This window comes from Elephas maximus, chromosome 3 (assembly GCF_024166365.1).
Source record: "Elephas maximus indicus isolate mEleMax1 chromosome 3, mEleMax1 primary haplotype, whole genome shotgun sequence".
Taxonomy (NCBI): Eukaryota; Metazoa; Chordata; class Mammalia; order Proboscidea; family Elephantidae; genus Elephas; species Elephas maximus.
The window spans coordinates 188,649,741-188,664,806 of record NC_064821.1 but is presented as its reverse complement, the minus strand read 5'-3'; the positions used below and the strand labels follow the sequence as shown (position 1 = coordinate 188,664,806).

Below are 15,066 nucleotides of genomic sequence, written 5' to 3'. Positions count from 1 at the left end.
CTTTAAGCATGCAAGTGACATAGATTTGACTTTTAATGGATCACTCTGACTGCAAAGCGGAAGCTGGTTTTGAATAAAAGAAGACTGGGGAAGAGAGAGAAGTTAGGAAGCTATGGTAATAATAATCTGGGGCAGAGATTATGATGGCCTTAACTAGGGCCAGGCTAGTTAGCTTAGAAAGGATGGAATGAATTTCAGAAATGTTTATGATGCCAAACTGGCAGATTAGATATTTGATTGGATAAGTGGAGCACACATAGTAGAGGAAAAAAGAGTCAAAATAACTGAAGTTGTTGAGTGCTTGGAGGTATACACGGTAGAGAATACTAGAAGTGTTTCTCGTTTGTAGGAAAGAGAATCAGTTAATAATTGGAGGACATATGGGTAGAGATTTCAGCAGGTAAAAAAAAAAGGTATCCTTAAATCTGAAGTGGATTCTGGAATGCAAATGGAGATGTAGGAGTTAACAACAGACTTGTGGCTGTTAAATTAAAAGAGTGGTTGGGATCATAATCAGAGAATGCATAAGGTGGAAAGAATCATGGCCCAGGGAACCATTTGACATTTGGAGAAAGAAGTCCAAACCTTGGGGAACAAAGACAAGGCACAGTTTTAGGAAAATCAGGAAATTAGACGTCATGGAAAACAACAAGCAGAGAGTTTAAAGAAAGATGGATTGGTTGACATTGTGAAATTCAGAAGAGAAGTCCAGGAAGATAAAAACTGGGAAATACTCATTTAATTTGATGGTTAGAAAGATATAGTAGAACTTAGAAGGAGTATTTTTAGTAGACTTGTGGGACTGAAGCCAGGTTGTTATGGCTTGTTTTGAAAGTTGAGTATCTCCTTAAGACACCTATGCTATATTGATTAGGTTGAGCAAAGCTGACATTTTTGCAATAATAAGTCTTTCAGTCCTTAAGCATGTTATATTCCCACACCCATTTAGTCTTATATTTTGATATAAATTTTTATTAAGGTGTAATTTCAAATTTCTCTATTTCTTATATACAGCCTTTCTCCTCCCGGTCCCAGTCTCTGGCATACTCTGTTCAGTTTTCTTTCCCTAGAGTTTTGCATCTTCCACAATGTTATATAAACAAAACTCTACATTATGTAGTGTTTTGGAATTGGTTTCTTTCACTTAGTGTGATTTGCAGTTTAGGTCTAAATTCCAATTTAGAGGGGAAAATAGAAGAACAAATTAAGTAACACCAAATTAACCAATGAAACAAACCAAGAAGGTAGGATATTTGGGAGAAAACTGTTCTGGTCTTACCAACAACCAAATGTCAGGAAAATAAAGAGGGTGGTGTTTTTTTTTAGCCGTAGGCTGTTCTAGATTTAAAGAGTTATTAGATAGAAAAACTATTGTAAGTAATTGATTTTGAGAAAAATAAATAAATTTGAAGTCATTCCACTATTAGATAATATTAAGTACATATTATTAATTTTGTTAGGTGTCATGAAGTCCGTAAGTGGTGCAAAAAGTTTGTGTGGCACTACTGACCTGAAAGGTTTGTGGTTCGAACCCAGGGAGAGGCATCTTGGAAGACAGGCCTTGCAATCTACCTCTTAAAGGAAGAGCTGTACTGTGCACACATGGGTCACCATAAATTGGAATGGACTCGACTGGCAAGTAAGAATAACAAGTTTATTGAAGCACCGCCAGCAACCTTCCTGTAACTAGTACATGATTTGCGAAGATTTAATTTCTACAAACGCTTGAGGCACTCACATTTTTGATAGGAATGAACAATCTTCCCTTTGATTCCTTGCTTTGTATAACCAGAGATAATCATTTTTGTCTCTAGGGTTGTAAATGTTCATTAGTAATTCTTTTCTTAAGAAAATCGGCCCCCCACCCCCTGTATTCCACCATACTTTATTTATAAGCCCAATGACTTATTAGATGACTTTGGAATCCAATATTAATGTCGGAATTAAGAACCCCAAAGGAGGCAAGGCAAGCAAGTCTAAATTAAATAAATCTGTTTTATGTCTTATTTTCCTGAATTATTTCCTGTATCCAGAGCACATGCCACTTCTAATTCCTAGAATTTTTATATGAAATAGCATGTTGTATGAGTCCCTCACATGTTCCAAAGACATCCCTGTTCCTTCTGGCACCTCTGAAAAGAGTCACTTTCCTAATTGTAAGCAAGTTTAGTAGCCTGCTGAAATTAGTTCTCTGTCTGGTAGTGCTACGGAGAAACACCTGGCCCCATTCTGTCTTTCTCGGATATCGTGAGAGAGAACAGAGCTCTGTGGTTTCATCTTCGATTTGCCAGGCTAAGTTACGCTTGTTCTTTAGGAATTCCTCTCATACACAGTCAAAACAAAATATTTTATTTTTCTAGTCCACTAACATACTCCAGTTGAGAACTACAGTAATTGTTGTATCGAAGGTCTTTCAGAGAAAGGCATAGGCACTGAATGCCCCTACAGGAAATTTGGGAGGTGTGTTCTTACTGGAAAGAATGTGTAGACATTGAGGATGTTTTTGAGTTTGTGCCTTCTAAACTGCTTTAGAACCTACCAATGCCTCACAGTTTATCTGAACACATATCTGAACATTTGTGTGACTGCTGGTTAATTATTGTGGATAATTATTTTTGTAGCTTGTCAATAATCATTTAGAAGTCTGTATGTAATGTGTATTATGCTAGGCATTTAGGTACATATTCTCATTTAGTTTTTTATACCAACTTTTTGAAGTGATATTATTACCGTTTCTAATTTAGAGCTGATGAAAATAGTCTCTAGGGAGGTTAACAAATTAGTGGCGTATAACACTAAACACTACTTAAACATTGAATAGCAGAGAGGAAGACAACTGGATTGAATTATGCTGGGGAAATAAGCACCAAGTATTTTGGAAGTATGAATGCAAAAGCTTCTAAGTGGATGCAGCCCAGAAATTGAACTGTTGTTTTAAGAAAATGGGAGAAAAAGAATTTGGGTTTCTGATAGACCAGAGTAGCTAATGGTCATAAGGGCCATAGATACAGGTCAGTATGTAAATCTGCACTACATGGAGCCATAGGGAAAAGCCCAGCGTGTGACTATAATGGCCTAGATATCTGAAAGATGAAACTGGTCTTGTTAAAGCCTATTAGTAATCAAGAATAGAAGCCTAAAGGCCGTTGAAAAGGGTGAAATGTATTAAAAATAAAAATTTTTGGTGAGGAGTAAATTTGTTCAGATCAGACTTGGTAAAGCACAGATTTTGCATCCCAGGTACAAAACTGGATGCTGGGCAGGAGGGTGAACAGGGAGGCAAATTTTATATACAAGGAACCAGGGGTTTGGGGATTTGTGGGAAGACAAACACTCTATCAGCTTTCAGTTGGAGAACTCCCGTATTCCTCACATGCCACATGACACTGGCTCCATCTTCTAAAACAAAGTCTCACTTGAATCACTGGGCAGTTGCCCAGGTGAGGAGGATGGTGTACGAGGAAGTTTTGTGATAATCAGCATGAGTGTGGTAAGTCATTTTTGGAATTGCATGTAGATGGCATTTTGGTTGAGAAATCAGTTCCACTTCCCCTTGTAAATGGGTGGCTAGTCCATATAAAAGGTCACTCTACCACCCTGCTGCCATCCTACTGACACTCAGTTGGGCACCGGCTTTGAGACCGTGGTGAGTGCAATACTTGCAAGGTATATTCACAATTGGGCAGTGTAAGGATTTTAACTGGTGGTAGAAAGGACTTTTGTTTGAAGAAAATAATGCTTAAGCTTTGTGGAAATCTAAACGATGAATTTTGTGGAGGGCAGGTATAATTATGTGATATTTTAGCTTCTCTTTGGTGAGCTTTGTTGACATTCATATGGGAAATGAAGTTAAAAGGACAGTGTTATAGGAAGAAGAATAAGGAATAAGAAATGAAGTCCTGTCCCACATTTCTGTTTGTTTCCAAAGATTTGCTTCTCCGGGTACTAGCCCTTAGAACTTCATTTGTGCATTGGTAGTTCTTCACAAAGAACCCATGGCAAGATCAGTTAGACTTTCAGTCAGGGTCTCATGGCAGATGATGTTGGTAGCAATTTGTTTTGGGATTGCTGAGAAGTTTAGCAAGTTGGGTATCCTTTCTCTAGATAACATTGAAGGTCAGCCCTATCTAGTGCTACCTCAATATAGAATATGTTTATGTTTCTAGAAATGGTAGAGTGAGAAAAAGGCCAAAAAAGAATAAGAGATGATGGGAAGTGTCTTAGTTTCCTGGTCTGCCATAACAGAAATACCGCAAACAGGTAACTTTAAAGAACAGGAATTTATATTCTCAGAGTTCTGGAGGCTAAGAGTCCAAGTCAGCGTCTCGGCCCTGTTGATTCCTTCCTTGTTTGTAGGCCTGGGTGTTCCTTGGTTGTTTGACATTATATGATCCTCACTTGATGCCTGTCTTCCCCTGTGTATGCATATCTGTGTCTAATCTGATCTTTTTTATAAGTCAGAAGTGATTTGGTTTAGAAGCCACTCCACTCAGGTATGCTTTGATTAACATGACAAAGAAAACTCTATTTCTAAATAGAATTACAACCATAGGTATAACCAGTAGCGGTTGAGTGGATCCTGACTTCCAGCGACATATAAAATAGAAAAGAATTGCCCCACAGAGTTTGCAAGGAGCCCCTGTGGATTTGAACTGCCCACCTTTGGGTTAGTGGCTGTAGCTCTTATCACTACACCAGCAGGGTTTTCACCATAGGTATAGGGGTGATGCTTCCAACTCATATTTTTGGGAAACACAATTCAATCCATAGCAGGAAATGATGCTAAGAGGCAAGAAGAAAAAGGTACATAGTTATGAAGATTTTGTTGGGGACTAGATGAATATTGACTGAACTCATTTAAAGGATACTGACTTGCTTAGCTAGCAAGTGTGTCACTATAGTAAACACTGTCATGCATTTATTTTGCAGATTCCCAGAGACTCAGGAAAGATGTCTTACTATCAGCAGCAGTGCAAGCAGCCCTGCCTGCCAATTCCTGTGGTGTGCTCACCTAAGTGCCCTGTGAAATGCCCACCTGTGTGTTGCCCTCCTCCGCCATGCCCACCTGTGTGTTGCCCTCCTCCGCCATGCCCACCTGTGTGTTGCCCTCCTCCGCCATGCCAGCAGAAATGCCCTCCTGTGCTGCCATGCCAAACCTGCCAGCAGAAGTGTATACCCAAAATCAAGTAACAACACCAGAATTCATCAGAAACATGAAATGATGTGATTCAGTGGCTTTTCCCAGTCTCTGGGCTCCATCCTCCTCCCTCAGCCATGGTGACATACTGCATCTTCCCTAACCTTCCTTCTGAGACAAGAGCTGACAGAGAAAAGGCTTAGATCCTGAAGTCGATACCATGTTACTAGAAAATGATTAACACGTTCAAGGTCTACATTCTTGCACTGAAGCTTTGCCTGATTTCTCTTTAGCATCTGGTATCTAATTTAGGCAGTGATCTCTATCCTATAAAGAGTTTGTCCTGTTTCTGCTTCTTCAATAAAGTACATGTTTTGTGGTTGAGCCTACATTGCTTTTGTTTTCATTTTGCATTTTTACACTTTTCCATCACCTACATCAGATGAATGTACATTAGATGAATTGAAGTCTTAAATTCAGGCTTTCCCATCACTCAATTCAGTCTTGCTTGAGATGAGTCTTTAGATTGGGTATATCAAATAACTATTTTAGTGGTTTTAAACCCATTTCAAAAACATCCTAGCTTGTGTGAACCTAAGAAGTTACTTCAACTACCTCAGGTATCATTTCCTCCTCTGTAATCTGTCGAAAAGAATGTCTTCAGCTCAATATACAGGTAGAGATTAATTAACTGATTTTCAAATGTTTTCTGTTTGCCTATTATGTGCTAGGCAATATTCTCCATGCTGGAGATACGGGTACTGATGACCAAACAGAGTCCTTGTCCTTAAGTAGGAGAAATGAGAGTGCTCCAGAGGGGCATGGAGGAGAGCTGAGAGTGATACAAATGAGGTGTACTTGAGAGAAGATTGTTTAGTCAGGTTCTTCCACAGTGATATTTTGGGCAGAGGCATGAATGAACAGATGTGTGAGCCATAGGTTTATCTAGGATAGATTGTTCCAATACGAGGAAATAGCAATGTCCAAGGCAGAGAAATATAGCAGCAAAAAACAGCAATGAACATGAGAGTGTCAGCAAATGAGGTTAGAGACGTTGCGTCTGTAGGACATAGAAATAATTTTGGTATTCATCCAAGGTTTGACAGCTATATTATACTGATGGCCACATTCCTAAATGTTTATAATAATACTCTATTATCATATGTATTTTTTTGTGTATAGCATTTTGACTAATAATTCATGTTTGTTCAAAGCTATTACCAAAAGAAATGAAAAGAACGGATGAATAAGTTAAAGTCTAACAAAATAAAACCTTATTCTAAGGGGTGATCAAATGGAAAGTAAGTCTAGTTGTTTTCCTATCTTAAAGGGAAATCTATTGTTTCTCATCATATTATGCCTAGCAATTGTGTACAGGGAATTCTGTACTTGTTGTGATCCAAACTCTAAAAAGAATGTTGAGGCACAGTCTTTATTCAAGGCTGCATGGAATAACTCCAAGTGATTGTCATTAACAGTAAACTCTTGAAAAGGAATCTAGTCTAATATTTTTGACAGAAAGCTGATAAACTAGAGCTTTCATGGCTAATAATTCTAAATTGGGCTCATGTAAGTAAACCCAAAGTTAAGAAAGAGAATATTAACGCCTTCAAAAGACCCTGCATTTCCTTCACCACTAGAGGTAACCACTATCCTGACTCTTCATGTAATCACTTTGTTCCTTTTCTTTTTCTTTTTTGTATATTTTTTACACCAATACATCTAAATACAATGTGTTGAGACAATTCTGATTCATAGTGAGTGACTCTATGGCACAGAGTAGATCTGCCCTATAGAGTTTCCAAGAAGCACCTGGTGGATTCAAACTGCTGACCTTTTTGTTAGGAGATGTAGCATTTAACCACGAAGTTTTGTGGTGAAAAACAGGTGAAGTTGTGCACTACAGATTAATAAGTAAACTCATTGTAGCCCAAATGTACCTAGTATAATGGCTACTCCGACCCTGATTCATGCCCCTGCTTTTCTTGCTCTGCTGTACTAAGTTTCTCATGTACTCCTGATATAGGATGAAGGGGCAGTTCTGTCAAGGCACAAGTGCAGGGGAGCTTGGAGGCAGCAATTCCCAGACTGGCTTTTATAAATAAAGCTACAACGATGCAGCCTAAGCTCTGTATTTAGTCCTCTGAACTAAGGAGTCTTCCTGTGAATAAGAATGTTTCCAACAACACTGATGGCGACTGTAGGGTAGTGCTATTCATCTATATGCAAACCTTCCCTGATGGAATCAGCTTTGCTCTTCCCCGAAGCATGCTGGTGCTGAATTTGAGATGGACTTGGGCTAAGGTAGAAGGCCAGGAGGGGCATGACTGGGCCAGCAGCGAAGATGGAAGAATACCTTAGCAACAAGAAGGAAAACATCTGGGCCTTGGTGTGAAGTCCCTGGGAACACTGACTGCCCAAGAACATGGAAGAAAACAATGAGCTTTGGTCCCAACTGGAATGGTATATAAGAGTGGGCCCCTTGCCAGGTGGTTGCAGAAAATACTCCAGCCAGCCGCCACTGGAGAAAGCAGGTACTTGCCTGTGTCAGTAAGTTTCCCTGAAGGTATGAATCTGGAAAAGGCTATGTGTCATTTCTTTGGATTATCTGCCAGAACTCATAGCGAGGGTCTTTCCTTCCTGGGGCTGTCCCCTGACAAATGATGTAGTCAGCAGGAACCCGAAGGGCACACCATGCCTTTCCAGGTGTGTGGGGAAAAGCAGACTCCACTGGGGAAAATCCCAGGGTGGCCAGGGATGCATGCCCTGGGACCACTAGCCCAGGCTGTTGATGTCTGGGGACCTGTGCATGAGTATGGGGACAACCTGGAAATGCCACAGGGATTGTTGTAGTTACTAGAGTCTTCGCATGTTGAGAAGGAAAAGAAGGCTGTTCGTGTTTCGGTTGTGGGAGTTGCATGGCCGCTGTTGTGGACATGGCGGTATTCATGGGAGGCCCCAAAGCAAAAACCAGATTGCCCTGCTGAGGCAGCTTGTGTGGGGTGGCTTCTACTGGCAGCATTGAGAGGGGCATCCAATGCGTAGCCAGCCACTGGGGCCCTAATTAGGCAACTGGAAACAGAGGTGCAACTGGAGGATTTGCCTGCAGCATATTCTTCCTCCACTGAACTATTAATGTCCCATTTGTGGAAGCAAGAGGCATCTTCGGGGGGAACACCGGGGTGGCCAGTGACCACTATGTGGGGAGTTCGAGCCGATATGATTTTCTGTGGGAGAAGTCCCACGTGGCCAGCGAAGCCTGGCTAGCTCTGTCAGTATAGTGTGAGACTGCGGCTACTTGGAGGGGATAAACAGGTCCCTGGCTCTGAGAACACCCTGTAACACCCAGTGCAAATAACAGTTAAAACAGCAGGGAAAATAAGAAAAAAAGGGAGTAAAAAGTCCGTGAAGATATCTTGTGTTGAGTGACCTTGAAGAGACCTCGGAATTCCCTGATAGTTGCCCCTGCTAAGATAACTGGACAGGCATCTAGCTGTAGCTGCAATGGTAAGGGGAAAATAAAAGAGTGGGGCCCACCTCTAGATTACCAGGCAACTGGGCTGGACCCATGCTTGTGCCTGGTGTGGTGATGTGGTTTCAAAAACGAGTGAGGGCTCCGCCAGTTTTTCCCAGACCTTCTTTCAGAAACGATTAAGAATGATTATTTCTTATTGGAGGATTAAGCCTGATTTCTTTGTCAGCAGCAAGGAGCAAAGGCCTTGTGTTACAATTAAAGTCCAGTGAGGTATACTTTGAGTCTGAGGTCACTATCATTGAGATGCTTACCCCAGCCTGACTATGGCTAAGTCCCTTGGGACCCCTACAAATCCTTATTGTATGTACTGATGATGTTGATGTATTAATGCACATCTTTGTAAACTTTTGCTTCCAAGTCCTGATTTGAATTGCTGCAGTTACCGCCATTTTTTGAGGGCACAAGGAAACTGTGACATGGGAAATAGCTAATTGACTGGCCATTCAATGTGGCCATTGAAAACCCTCGGACTGACATATAAAGCAAGCCCCTACAGAGATGAAACATCTGGAAAATAGAAAAATAACAAAATCAGTTCTGCTCCTGAGAATTTTTGTTCCTTCTGAGGATAGTCATCAGAAAAGTCTCTATGCTGAGAGTGGGAAACGGCCAACGAGCAGATCAGTCTTAACTAGCTGATTGCAGAGGCTGAAGCACTTTCTACTCCAGAGTAAAGAGATGTGCAATCGACCACCTTCTGAATTTAACAGAGGACTGTCCATGGAGATTCAAAACACCCTCATAGACTGGGCCTCCCTGCGTGGACTGCCACTGTCATCAGAAAACACTGGCTAGCACAGGAAAGTTGACCCACCTACCAGAACCTGACCAAGGCTAAAACCTGTGCAGGAAGAGATTCCTGAGCCAACAGGCAAGGGGGTTCTCAGCAGGTAAATCATAGTGGGGCCTTTTATGTTATACAGAGGCTTCCACTGGGCCTTGAATGAACTCTTCACACTCTTTCTCACCCCAAGACATAGGGGCAATTGAATACTTCAATGGATAGGTTTAAATGGCTGATGGGAGGGGACAAGACAACCCCAGCCTGGACCATCCATCTCAGAAAAGCAGCCTGGGGTATCAGGGCAGCAGTTCCCAGCAAGGGCACTTCTTATTTGTGCCATATGTTCCATCAAACTGTCTATTCTATAAAATGTGTTCTTTTGGTGTAGCATTGTTTCTGAAAAAAGATCTGAGTTCCACAAAGGCACTGATTGGAGCCCATGAGAGGAGGCCAAGCCTAAGTCTCCCCTCAGGGAATGGTGGGAGTGTCCCTCACTCTTTGAATAGGGTTGTGGCCAAGGTGCACCACAGGTGTAGGAATCCCTCTGCTGGGTGTCAGGGGACCTAAGGCCACACATTGAAATGATCATACACTGGACCCCCACTAACAGCTATTGATGGGTATGTGGCTGGGGCTGTCAGGGCATGTCAAGTCAAACTAGTGCTGCAGATTGGAAGGCTACCTCCAAAGGCCTACAAAGTTAACTAGCCCTGATACCAGAATACGTTCTGGGCAGAGATATCTTGTTGAGGCTGGAGTTGTAGACCTCCGGTGAGTTCCACCTGCAAGTGAGACCCGTAAAAGCTGTAGTACAAGGTGATACTAAATGGTCCCCTGTGCAGTTGCACTCCCCAGCTCGGGTCAGGGCCCTTAAGCAGTACCACCTTCCTGGTGGGCACCAAGAAATCATTGTGGGCATGCAGGAGCTACACCCAGTGGGGATTCTGAGACCTGCCAAGAGCCCCTTCGGTAGTCCTGTCTAGCCAATGTGCAAGCTGGATGGCTCCTGGAAAATGACAGTAGACTAATGGGAATTGGATAAGGTGACTCGCCCCTGTTTGCAGCTTACCCAACATCGCACAGCTGTTGGGGCAAAAGGGGAGGCACTGGGCACTTACCACTTTGTGCTTGACTTGGCTAATTCTTTCTTTAGCATCCCCCTACACTAGACAGCCAGGACTAGTCTGCCTTCATTTGGGAGGTGAGGCAGTGGACTTTCACCGTGCTCCAAAAAGGGTACATGCATAGTCCCACCCTACACCATGGTGTGGTTTCCACTGGCCTCAAGCAGTGGAGTCTCCCTGCTAGGTGGCCATCTTCCACTATATTGATGATGTCATGCTGACCTCTGACTCATTTGTTTCTTTACACACTGTAGCTTGAGAAGTAGTCACGCACCTTCAGTCATGGGGATGGACAGTGAGCGACGGAAAACTGCTGGGGCCTGCTTTGTTGGTCAAATACTTGGGTGTTATCTGGTAGGGGAAGACGCAAGTGATGCCTGAAGTAGTGATAGATAAAATCCAAGCCTTCCCCCATGCAGAAACTGTGAAGCAACTACAGGCAATTGCCAGGCTCCTGGAGTACTAGCACCACTTCATATCCCATGTAGCCCACACCCTACGTCCCCTATATAGGCTACTGAAGAAAGGAAGGGAGAACAAAATTGGGGAAAGTTCTAGAAAGTGAGGGTATAAGAAGAGAGACAGAGATTGTGAAAAAAGGAGCAGTGTGGGACTGAGAGACAAAGGAAGAAGAGACCTTCCAGCAGGCAAAGGTCACTATAAAACAAATACAGGCTTTAGGAGTGTTAATACAAGGTCAGCCGTGCCAACTGGACATAGCCTGTTACCCCGACAGGTACGGGTAGGGCCTGTGGCAATGGCAAAGCAACAAGAGAGTGCCACTGGGATTTTGGTGTCAGTTGTGGTGAGGAGCAAAAGAGAGGTACAGCACGTTGGAGAAATTCATGGGCAGTGTATAATACCCTACTGCATGTGGAAGGAAGTTCTTATAAAGGGTCAAGTTCCCCTTTGCTAGGAGCATCGGAAGAGGACTAATACCTCTTTTCTCGTCAGGGTGATGGGTTGGATCCCCGACAACAGTGTGCTAGAATCCTGCTAGTTGTTGCCAATAGGTGCTTAAGGAAGCAAAAGCAAAGCCCAGGGGCAGGGGCATACCCATTGCCTAAGGGGTGTCTTTGGACATGTGGCTTACACAGGAGGCCTTAACTGCCCTACAACTGGGTGGGGTGCTACATCTGGGGTGGCTGTACATAGCTGCTAATACTACAACACCCTCCCCAGTGTTCCGAGCAATTGGCAAACTCTAACAGCCCAGCACGTGTACCAGTGCACATCATGGTAGCTTCCCCCTTGTCCCAGCTCTCGCCCCAGGCTACCACTGCACACGTGGAGAAACAGTTAGAGGTGCTAGCCAGATATACCACAGCTACACTTAACAACACCAGGTGGGCTATCATCCTTCTGAATGGGGTGACTCAACAAATACAAAAGGTCATGCTTCAGAGTAGGATGGCCGTTGACATCCTGACCGCCACTCAGGGTCCTGTGCCAAAATAAAAACTAAATGTTGCATGTATACTTCTGTTGCCTCCAAACTGTGCCTTTCACTCTGCAGGACTTGCAGCAACATATCCCTTCTATCAAATGTGTGGCCACTGACCCTGTCTCCAGCTGGCTGCAATCTCTCCCTTCTGACTGGTGGACAGGCTTCTGGATGATATTGGGACTCACATTACCATGTCTTCTCCTGTGTTGCTCGTTATACTAAGTATGTGGTATGGTTTTGCAATGCTCCTCCGCTTCCCAAGTCCGAGGGCTATTGTGGAAGAGGGGGCAGTAAGATTGTAAGTACATTGGCAGGGTAGGCATGGGTGGATTATAGGGTAATGCTATTCAGCTTATACACCCGCTCTAATGGAATCAGCTTTGTTCTTCCCCGAAGCATGCTGGGCATGAATTAGGGATGGACTGGGGCTTCGGTAAAAGGCTGGGAATGGCATGACTGGGCCAGCAGCCAAGGGTGAAGAATGCCTTAGCAACAAGAAGGAAAACATCTGGACCTGGATTTGAAGTCCCTGGGAACACTGAGTGACCAAGGACATGAGAGGAAAAAAATGAGCCTTGAATCTGACAATCATATAGTCTACTATGCTGGGAATGACAACTTGAAGAGGATCGGTGTTGCATTCATCGTCAAAAAGAATGTTTTACGATCTATCCTGAAGTACAACGCTGTCAGTCATAGGATAATATCCATAGGCCTACAAGGAAGACCAGTTAATAAGACTGTTATTCAAATTTATGCACCAACCACTAGGGGCAAAATGAAGAAATAGAAGATTTTTTCAGCTGTTACTGTCTGAAATTGATGGAACATGCAATCAAGATACATTGGCAATTACTGACAACTGGAATTCGAAATTTGGAAACAAAGAAGAAGGACCAGTAGTTGGAAACTACGTCCTTGGTGATAGAAACAATGCCGGATATCAAATGATAGCATTTTGCAAGACCAGCGACTTCTTCTTTGCAAATACCTTCTTCACCAACATAAATGGTGACTATACACATGGACCTCATCAGATGGAAGGCACAGAAAACAAATTGACTACATCTGTGGAAAGAGACGATGGAAAAGCTCAATATCATCAGTCATAACAAGGCCAGGGGCCGAGTGTGGAACAGCCAGTCCGTTGCTCATATGCAAGTTCAAGCTGAAACTGTAAAAAATCAGAGCAAGTCCATGAGACCCAAAATATGACCTTGAATATATCCCACCTCAATTTAGAGACCATCTCAAAAATAGATTTGACACACTGAACACTAGTGAACGAAGACCAGACGAGTTGTGGAATGACAACAAGGACATCATCAATGAAGAAAGGAAGAGGTCACTGAAAAGACAGGAAAGAAAGAAAAGACCAACAGGGATGTCAGAGGAGACTCTGAAACTTGCTCTTGAGCATTGAACAGCTAAAGCAAAAGGAAGAAATGATGAAGTAAAAGAACTGAACAAAAGATTTCAAAGGGCCTCTCGAGAAGACAAAGTAAAGTATTATAATGACATGAGCAAAGAGCTGGAGGTTGAAAACCAAAAAGAAAGAACACGCTTGGCGTTTCTCAAGCTGAAAGAACTGAAGAAAAAATTCAGACTTCGAGTTGCAATAGTGAAGGATTCCATGGGGAAAATATTAAATAATGAAGGAAGCATCAAAAGAAGATGGAAGGAATACACAGAGTCATTAAACCAATAAGAATTAATCGATATTCAACCATTTCAAGAGGTGGCATATGATCGGGAACCGATGGTACTGAAGGAAGAAGTCCAAGCTGCTCTGAAGGCATTGGCAGAAAAGAAGGCTCCAGGAATTGATGGAATATCAATTGAGATGTTTCAGCAAACAGACGCAGTACTGGAGGTGCTCACTCGTCTATGCCAAGAAATATGGAAGACAGCTTCGTGGCCAACTGACTGGAAGAGTTCCATATTTATGCCTATTCCCAAGAAACGTGATCCAACCAAATGTGGAAATTACAGAACAATATCATTAAAATCACACGGAAGCAAAATTTTGCTGAAGATCATTCAGAAGAGGCTGCAGCAGGATATCGACAGGGAACTGCCAGAAATTCAGGCCGGTTTCAGAAGAGGATGTGGAACCAGGGATATCATTGCTGTTGTCAGATGGATCCTGGCTGAAAGCAGAGAATATCAGAAGGATGTTCACCTGTGTTTTATTGACTATGCAAAGGCATTTGACTGTGTGGAGCGTAACAAATTATGGACAACGTTGCAAAGAATGGGAATTCCAGAACACTTAATTGTGCTTATGAGGAACCTTTGTATAGATCAAGAGGCAGTTGTTCGGACAGAACAAGGGGATACTGATTGGCTTAAAGTCAGGAAAGGTGTGGGTCAGGGTTGTATTCTTTCACCATACCTATTTAATCTGTAGCCTGAACAAATAATCCAAGAAGATGGACTATATGAAGAAGAACGGGAAATCAGGATTGGAGGAAGACTCATTAACAGCCTGTGTTATGCAGATGACACGACCTTGCTTGCTAAAGGTGAAGAGGACTTGAAGCACTTACTAATGAAGATCAAAGACCACAGCCTTCTGTATGGATTGCACCTCAACATAAAGAAAACAAAAATCCTCACAACTGGACCGATGAGCAACATCGTGATCAATGGAGAAGGGATTGCAGTTGTCAGGGATTTCATTTTACTTGGATCCACAATCAACGGCCATGGAAGCAGCAGTCAAAAAATCAAAAGACGATTGCATCGGGCAAATCTGCTGCATAGGACCTCTTCAAAGTATTGAAGAGCAAAGATGTCACCCTGAAGACTAAGGTACGCCTGACCCAAGCCACGGTACCTTCAATCACATCATATGCATGTGAAAGCTGGACAGTGAATAAGGAAGGCTGAAGAAGAGTTGACGCCTTTGAATTGTGGTGCTGGTGAAGAATATTGAATATACCATGGACTGCCAAAAGAACGAACAAATCTGTCTTGAAGGAAGTGCAACCAGAATGCTCCTTAGAGGCAAGGCTATCAAGACTGCGTCTTACACAC

General features: G+C 42.7%; 1 long non-coding RNA gene across 8 annotated transcripts in view; it reads left to right on the top strand.

Moving 5' to 3' along the window:
* LOC126073658 (uncharacterized) overlaps positions 1 to 15,066 on the top strand; it is a 372,441-nt gene that overhangs the window by 267,045 nt on the left and 90,330 nt on the right. The window contains exon 5 of one of the 8 annotated variants that reach the window (XR_007516807.1): positions 4,930 to 4,987. The exons of 6 other annotated variants lie outside the window; for them this stretch is intronic. This is a non-coding gene — a long non-coding RNA (uncharacterized LOC126073658). Of the gene's footprint in view, positions 1 to 4,929; positions 4,988 to 15,066 lie in introns of those variants that run through there. One more of the 8 variants, XR_007516809.1, reaches the window with a different exon arrangement.